The sequence below is a fragment of the Cebus imitator genome, unplaced genomic scaffold, assembly GCF_001604975.1.
Source record: "Cebus imitator isolate Cc_AM_T3 unplaced genomic scaffold, Cebus_imitator-1.0 Scaffold341, whole genome shotgun sequence".
Classification (NCBI taxonomy): Eukaryota; Metazoa; Chordata; class Mammalia; order Primates; family Cebidae; genus Cebus; species Cebus imitator.
Window position 1 is genome coordinate 2,434,177 of NW_016107656.1, and position 7,677 is coordinate 2,441,853.

Below are 7,677 nucleotides of genomic sequence, written 5' to 3' on the forward strand. Positions count from 1 at the left end.
TGCATTGTCAAACATTACTTGCATTCTGTCCATCTTTTCTATTTGCATTTAGCTAGAGAGACAAGGTAGAGCAGGCATGCTCCATTTTACCCAGCATCAGGGCACACAGTTATCTCTTAGAGAAATTAAAAGTAAGTTAAAAACTAAATTTTACATTTACCTTTTTTTTTGAGATGGAGTCTTGCTCTGATGCCCAGGCTGAAGTGCAGTGGCATGATCTCAGCTCACTGCAACTTCCACCTCCGAGGTTCAAGCAATTCTCTGGTCTCAGTCTCTCAAGCAGCTGGGACTACAGGCGTAAGCCACCACACTGGCTAATTTTTGTATTTTAAGTAGAGATGGGGTTTTACCATGTTGACCAGGCTGGTCTTGAACGCCTGACCTGAGGTGATCTGCCCACCTTGGCCTCCCAACGTGCTGGGATTACAAGCATGAGCCACTGTGATTTCAAGTGCTCTTTAATTTTTATGCAGGCACAAGTTTATGTCAGATAGGTTTCTTCTGCATAACTTTAACATTTTGTTTAGTATAATTCTATAGAAAATGATTTTCAGTTTTTGTTAGTCTAAAAAATTCTATATTTTCTCTGCATTTTTGAAATATATTTTTATTCTTTTTCTTTTCTTTTCAGTTTGAGTAATTTCTATTTACCTATATTTAAGTTCATTGATTGTTTTCATAAGCTGTGTTGAGTCTACCAATGAGTTCATTGAAAGTAGTCTGCATCTGTGTTACTGTGTTTTGTTTCTAGTATATATATATATATATATATATATATATATATATATATATATATATATATAGTTTTTAGCTGTATTGAGGTATAATTATATGTATTTAAACCATCAGTGAAATATAAACTACCAGTCATGTATTCTTTTTTTTGAGACGGAGTTTCACTCTTGTTACCCAGGCTGGAGTGCAATGGTGCGATCTTGGCTCACTGTAGCCTCTGCCTCCTGGGTTCAAGCAATTCTCCTGACTCAGCCTCCTAAGTAGCTGGGACTACAGGTGCACGCCACCATGCCCAGCTAATTTTTGTATTTTTAGTAGAGACAGGGTTTCACCATGTTGACTAGAATGGTCTCGATCTCTTGACCTCATGATCCACCCGCCTCGGCCTCCCAAAGCGCTGGGATTATAGGCGTGAGCCACTGCGCCCAGCCCAGTCATGTATTCTAAATGTATAAAAAGCGCTACGATTTAAAAAATTAACTGGAAAGTAGGAAAACCTAAAAAAAAGGTCCATTCTGCTACCACATTATCATAAATGTTATGTTTGTGTGTGTGTATGTATATAAAAGAGAGAGAGCAGATAATCAGCATTTAAATAAGGTGGTAAAAAAAGAAAAAAAACAGGAAATGAAGATGATTTTACCAAAACAACTAAAATTCCAAACTACAATTATGAACAGATTCACTAATAGGGTCATTTGCCTAGGTTCCAATCAACCAACCAACCCCCCCCAAACAAAACAAAACAAAACCAAGTACACGCCCACAAAATTATCCACCAAAACCTATACTAGGGTGTGTGACAATAATTAATATATTTCTTTGGAAATTCTCTCATGCCTTATAAACTCCTAAAATAAAATCAAGGTCACTATGTGACTAATGATGGCACTAGGAGGAAAGGAAATTCTGAAGGTAAAACGGTGTTCAGCCTTGGTTTCAGCTATCTCTTCAAATCAGCATTAAGTGCTAAATATCAGATATAACATTTTTGGCTTGTCAGACCAGTAAATCATGTTTTTCCACTGGCCAAAGGCAGCTGAAGAAATAATTGTTGAACAAACTAAATGCTGTGACATGAAGCATCTGACTTCTGAGTATTTAGTTAAAACGATTGGTTTAACTGGGTGAGAGGAATAGCATCCATCATCCAAACAGGCTCACTTCCCCCGGCCCCCAAAATGAACAGTAGTTATAATAGCAAAAGAAACAAAAAGTTTTTTCTTTGTTTTTCTTTTTTGGTTTTTTGTTTGTTGTTTGTTTTTGATTCTTTAGAGGCAACTGTGAAAGAGGTCAGCAGTAACATTAACAGCAGCACTGGACAAGGAAGAGCAAAATTGAGGAATAATATATCTTGATAGATGTTTGCTCATCTTTTTCTGTATTAGGCAGAAAACCGCAACTGGCCTGTGGAAATTTCAGGTGCATGTGTCTACTTAGATCCTTCACAGATTTAGAATTCAGTCTACCCTAGGGCTCTATAACCATGTAAGAAAGCTTTCTTTATGTAGCTTGGTTGCAGCCAAAACAGACTCCACGTCATGAAGGATGTCAGAACTCAAAGCTTCCTACAGACTTGGCATCAACTCCTCTCCTATGTTCATTCCATTTCCTTCCAGTGTCCCAAGGTCCACATTTGTCCAGGAATGGTTTCAAGGTAGTCTGGGAAACGGTTCTGCTGTGAGGGCAGGGTTTTGGTTGATAGTGTCACCTGTATCCATCTCATCAATGCTGTTCTGGAAGTCATCTGGGGTGCGAAGGACACTAGCTGCTCATGTTTCGTCCACTGTCTATAATCTCATCTTGAGAGTGATAGGTGCCACCGTTAAGGAAAGGATCTGGGCTGTTGTTGGTCATCACTGTTCTCAATTCCTGAGACATCCCAGGAGAAGACACTGGATTTTGAGTCCCACCGTCCTGCTCCAGCGTTGGTAACTGGCTATGCAGTGCTAACTCCTGCCCAAGCAGTTCTTGCTGTTTTAGCTGCAGCTTCTCCTTCTGCAGTTGCTGCTGGTTGGAGTTGCTGCCACGCAAAACGCCTCCCTGTGGGCTCTGGGGAGCCGGGGGTGGTGGCTGTTTCACTGGAGCGCTCTGATTTTCTGGTTCGTGGCAAAACGAGGCTCAAGCCTTGGGTCTACCGAAGAGGTGGTCTTGTTCTTACAGTTTATATAGTACATTTCTCCATCCTGAGTCATGGCTCATTCCCATCCAACAGGAAGAGGACCTGAGGCCGAGTTCATCATATTCTGCTGCTCTGGTGGACTGGTGGAGGCTGTAACGTTCATCGGAGACAGCATGGCCTTCCTGGGGTCCTGCCATGTTGTTGTCTGATCGACGTGATTTAAGAAGTATCTCTGACCAGAAGATGTCTTCGCCATCTCCCAAGCTGCTGGCAGAGGTACATCATCAGGTGTCTCAAAAGAAGAGTGTGGAAGATGCTGAGCTGTGGGTGTAGCTGCTGGGCCAGAGTCTACTCCAGTGGAGGTCAGTGTCCTCCAGCTCCCAACTGTGGAAAGCTGGAGGGGAATGAGCTGGAGCGTGCTGTGGAGTCAGGGCTCCTGCAGTGCCTCCATCAGTGCTGGCCGGTGGGGAGTGGGATTTGGCCTCGGCTTGAAAAAGGAGTTGGGCAGCTTCCAGAGCCTCATGGGCACGGTCTGGGGCATGCTGGCTTTCTCGGGGTTCATGATGGTGTTGAAGAGCGCCTCCAGGTCGGTCTTCTGGTCCCAGCGGATGTGCACGACCTGATGCTCGGCAGGTGGAACCTGTCGCGAGTGCCAGCTGCCCCAGGGTCCTGATTGCGGGCCCTGCCCCTGGGGGGGGCGGCGTACGCAGGCGGCTGCCATTGGCCTTGGGGGGCTGAGGCGGCGGCTGCTGCCCGGGATCAGTCTTCTGCCTGCCCGATGCGCACGCCCTGACCAGGCCAGCTAGGGCTCCGCCCCGACGCCCCGACTCCTCCGGGTGTGGTGAGGAAGCAGAGAGAGCTGTGGGCCGGATGGCGCGTGAGAATAAGAATAAAAAGCAATCACTTCTTATTTCTCCTTTTACTCAGCCACTGGCAAACAGTAATTAACGCATTGTCTCTAAGGATTTCCTTTTTCTGAACATTTGATATAAATGGAATAATATGTGACCTTTTGTGTCTGACTTCTTTTACTTAACGTAACGTTTTCAAAGTTCATCCATATTGTAGCATTTATCATTATTTAATTTTTCATTGGCAAAGAATATTCTATTGTACGGATGTGTCACATTTTGTTTATTCAATCACCAGTTGATGGGATTTAGGATTTTCTACTTTTTGGCTGTCACAAATAGTTCTGCTATGATGCCCTAAACATTTATACAAATGTTTCTGTGAACATATGTTTTCATTACTCTGGTTCGTACATAAAAGTGGAATTACTAGGTGATATGTGAACTTTGTGTTCAACATTTCGGGACACTTTATAACAGTTTTCCAGTGTAACACTACCATTTTACATTCCCACTAACAAAATATGAGGTTTTCAATTTCTTCACATCCTTGCTAACATATCATTGTCATCTTTTTCATTATAATTCTTCCAGAAAATTGACTTTAGTTTTCTGTTTATAAGGTGGGATGTTAGGGTCTTGAACACTGCCTTAATTGCATGCAATGTATTTTTGTATATAGTATTTTCATTTTTATCTGTCTCAAAGTGTTTTCTACTCTCCATTTTGATTTTTGTTTGACCCATTTTTCACTTAGGAGTGTTTTGTTTAATTCCCACGTTTGTGAATTTCCAAATTTCCTACTGTTATTGATTTCTAGTTTTATTCCATTGTATTTGAAGAACAAAGAACATGCTTTATTGATTTCAGTCTTTGAACATTTGTTGAGGCTTAGTTTATCATCTAATGGAGGGCCTATCCTAGAAGATGGTTCATGAGAATTTGAGAAGAGTGTCTTCTGTTAATGTTGAATAACATATTTTGTAGATGTTTGGTAGATTCAGTGGATTTATGGCATTTTTGAATTCTTTTATTTCCTTGTTGATTCTTGATCTAGCTGTTCTACTCTTTATTGAAAGCGGCTACTGAAGTCTCCAATTATTATTCTTGAATTGTCTATTTCCCTTTAAATTCTTCAAATTTCATGCAAAATATTCTTCTTTGTCTCTAGTAACAATTTTTATATTAAAGTTTATTTTCTGATATTGATATATCACCTATCTTTTGGGTACTCTTTCTACCCAGGCTGGAGTGCAGTGGCATGCACTCAGCTCACTGCAACCTCCGCCTCCCAGGTTCAAGTGATTCTCCTGCCTCAGCCTCCTGAGTAGCTGGGATTACAGGCATGCACAAGCACACCCAGCTAATATTTGTACTTTTAGTAGAGACAGCGTTTCACCATGTTGGTCAGGCTGGTCTTGAACTCCTGACCCTATGATCCACCTGCCTCGGCCTCTCAAGGTGCTGGGATTACAGACATGAGCCACCGTGCCCGGCCTGGTATACCTTTTTAATTTTTTCACAGTTAAACTATATGCATTATTTGAATTTAAAGTTTAAAAATTATTTTTGGTGCCAATTTTAAATAGTTTTATTTTACACATTGCATTTTACACTTATAATACAGTGCTTATAAAGTGCAACATTACTTCCTTCCTCTGAACACATATTCCATAGTCAAGTATTGACAATGCCCAGTAACTGACCATAGCAGCTGAACTTTTACAAACTGCCATAGAGTTTGCTACAAATTTAGGTCCTTCAATGTTTTACATGTGTGGAACAATGCTACATATATATTTATATTGGCTTAATCAACCTCTTCAACGGTGGGCCCTGAGGAAGCACCCCCAGAGGGAGGAGCTCCCCCACCAGGGAATCTCCCAGACATTCCTCCTGGCATGCCTCCTGAACCCTGGTACAGTAATGATGGGGTTGCAGACTTTCTCCAACTCTTTCTGCTGATGTTCAGATTCTTCCTTCTCAGCAGTGTGATTCTTATCAAGCCAGTTGATAATTTCATTACACTTTGTCCAGAATCTTCTGTTTGCCCTCATCATTAATCTTGCCTTGAAATTTCTCATCTTTGACAGTTGTTTTCATGTTGAATGCATAAGACTCGTGAATTCTTGGATGACACTTTGTCCCTCTGCTTCTCATCCTCAGCTTTGTACTTCTCATCTTCCTGGACCATACGTTCAGTGTCTTCCTTGCTCAAATGGCCCTTTTCATTAGTGATATTGATCTTGTTCTCTTTTCCTGTACACTTGTCCACAGCAGAGACATTGAGGATGCCATTGGGATCAATAGCAAAAGTGACTTCAGTCTGAGGAACACCACGGGGTGCAGAAGGTGTGCCTGTGAGTTCAAACGTGCCAACAGGTTATCGTTGCTCATGGCACCCTCACCTTCATAAACCTGAATAAGCACACCTTCTGGCTGGTTGTCAGAATAGGTAGTGAAGGGCTGTGTCTGCTTGGTAGAAATGGTAGTATTATGGCTGATGAGGAAAGTCATGACTCCACTAGCAGTTTCAACACCAAGGGAAAGAGGAGTGACATCGAAGAGCAGCAAATCTTGAACATTTTCAGACTTATTTCTAGATAGGGTGGCTGACTGGACAGGTGCACCATAAGCAACAGCTTCATCAAGGTTGATGCTCTTGTTCAGTTCTTTTCCATTGAAAAAGTCTTGGGGAAGCTTCTGAATTTCCAAGATATGAGTAGAACCACCAACTTGCCTAGTTTGGCATCTTGAAGGGCTTTCTCTATGGGGTCCAGGGTGCTATGGAACAGGTCAGCATTCAATTCTTCAAATCGGCACAAGTAATGGAGGTGTAGAAGTCAAATCCTTCATAGAGAGAATCCATCGCAATACTGGCCTAAGTGCTGGAAGAGAGAGTACACTTAGCATGTTCACAAGCAGTACGGAGGCGTCTTACAGCCCTCTTGTTCTCACTGATGACTTTCTTATGCTTGTGCTTGAACTCAGCAATAAAATGGTTGCCCATTCAGTTGTCAAAAATCTTCTCCACCCAAGTGGGTATCTCTGGCTGCAGATTTGACCTCAAGGATTCCATCCTCAATAGTGAGGATTGACACATCAATAGTGCCACTTCCCAGGTCAAAGATCAGCATGTTTCTTTCAGCTTCAACCTTTTTGTCTAAGCCATAAGCAATAGCAGCAGCAGTTGGCTTATTGATAATTCTAAGTATAATTGAGACGAGCAATAGTTCCAGTGTCTTTGCTAGCCTGACGCTGAGAGACATTACAGTAAGGTGGCATTATGACCACAGCATTTGGTAACAGCCTTCCCAAGGTAGGCTTCTGCAATTTCCTTTCCTTTGTCAAAACCATAGAGGATATCTCCTCTGGATAGAAGCTTTTGGTCTCTCCCTTGTATTCTACTTGGACCTTGGGCCCGCCAGCATCATTCACCACCATGAAGGGCCAATGCTTCATATCAGACTGGACAACAGCATCATCAAATCTGTGTTTAATCAGATGTTTGGCATTAAAAACCGTGTTGGTGGGGTCCATTGCAATTTGGTTCTTTGTGGCATCGCCAATCAATTGTTCAGTGTCTTTAAAAGTGACATAGCTTGTAGTGCTCTGGTTTCCCTGATCATTGGCAATTATCTCTACTTTTGCATGCTGGAAAATACCCACACCAGAGCAGATGGTGCCAAGATCAATACCAACTGCAGGTCCCTTCGACATGGTTGCTGGCATGTAGGCTTGGCTCTGACTACAGAGAAAGACACAGAAATCCCGAGAGCTTCAGGCGAGTTCAGTGAATCCCAATTTTTATTTATTTATTTATTTTTTGAGACAGGGTCTCCCTCTGTTGCCTGTCACCCAGGCTGGAGTGCAGTTGTGCATTCTTGGCCCATCGCAACTTCCACCTCTGAGTTTAAGTGATTCTCCTGCCTCAGCCTCCTGAGTAGCTGGGACCACAGGCATGTGCCA

The 7,677-nt window shown here is 42.4% G+C and overlaps 2 pseudogenes; both read right to left on the reverse strand.

Moving 5' to 3' along the window:
- Positions 1 to 2,213: 2,213 nt before the first annotated feature.
- LOC108287373 lies at positions 2,214 to 5,376 on the reverse strand (annotated as a pseudogene).
- A 142-nt stretch (positions 5,377 to 5,518) lies between these two features.
- On the reverse strand, positions 5,519 to 7,440 carry LOC108287374 (annotated as a pseudogene).
- Between the last annotated feature and the right edge of the window lie 237 nt (positions 7,441 to 7,677).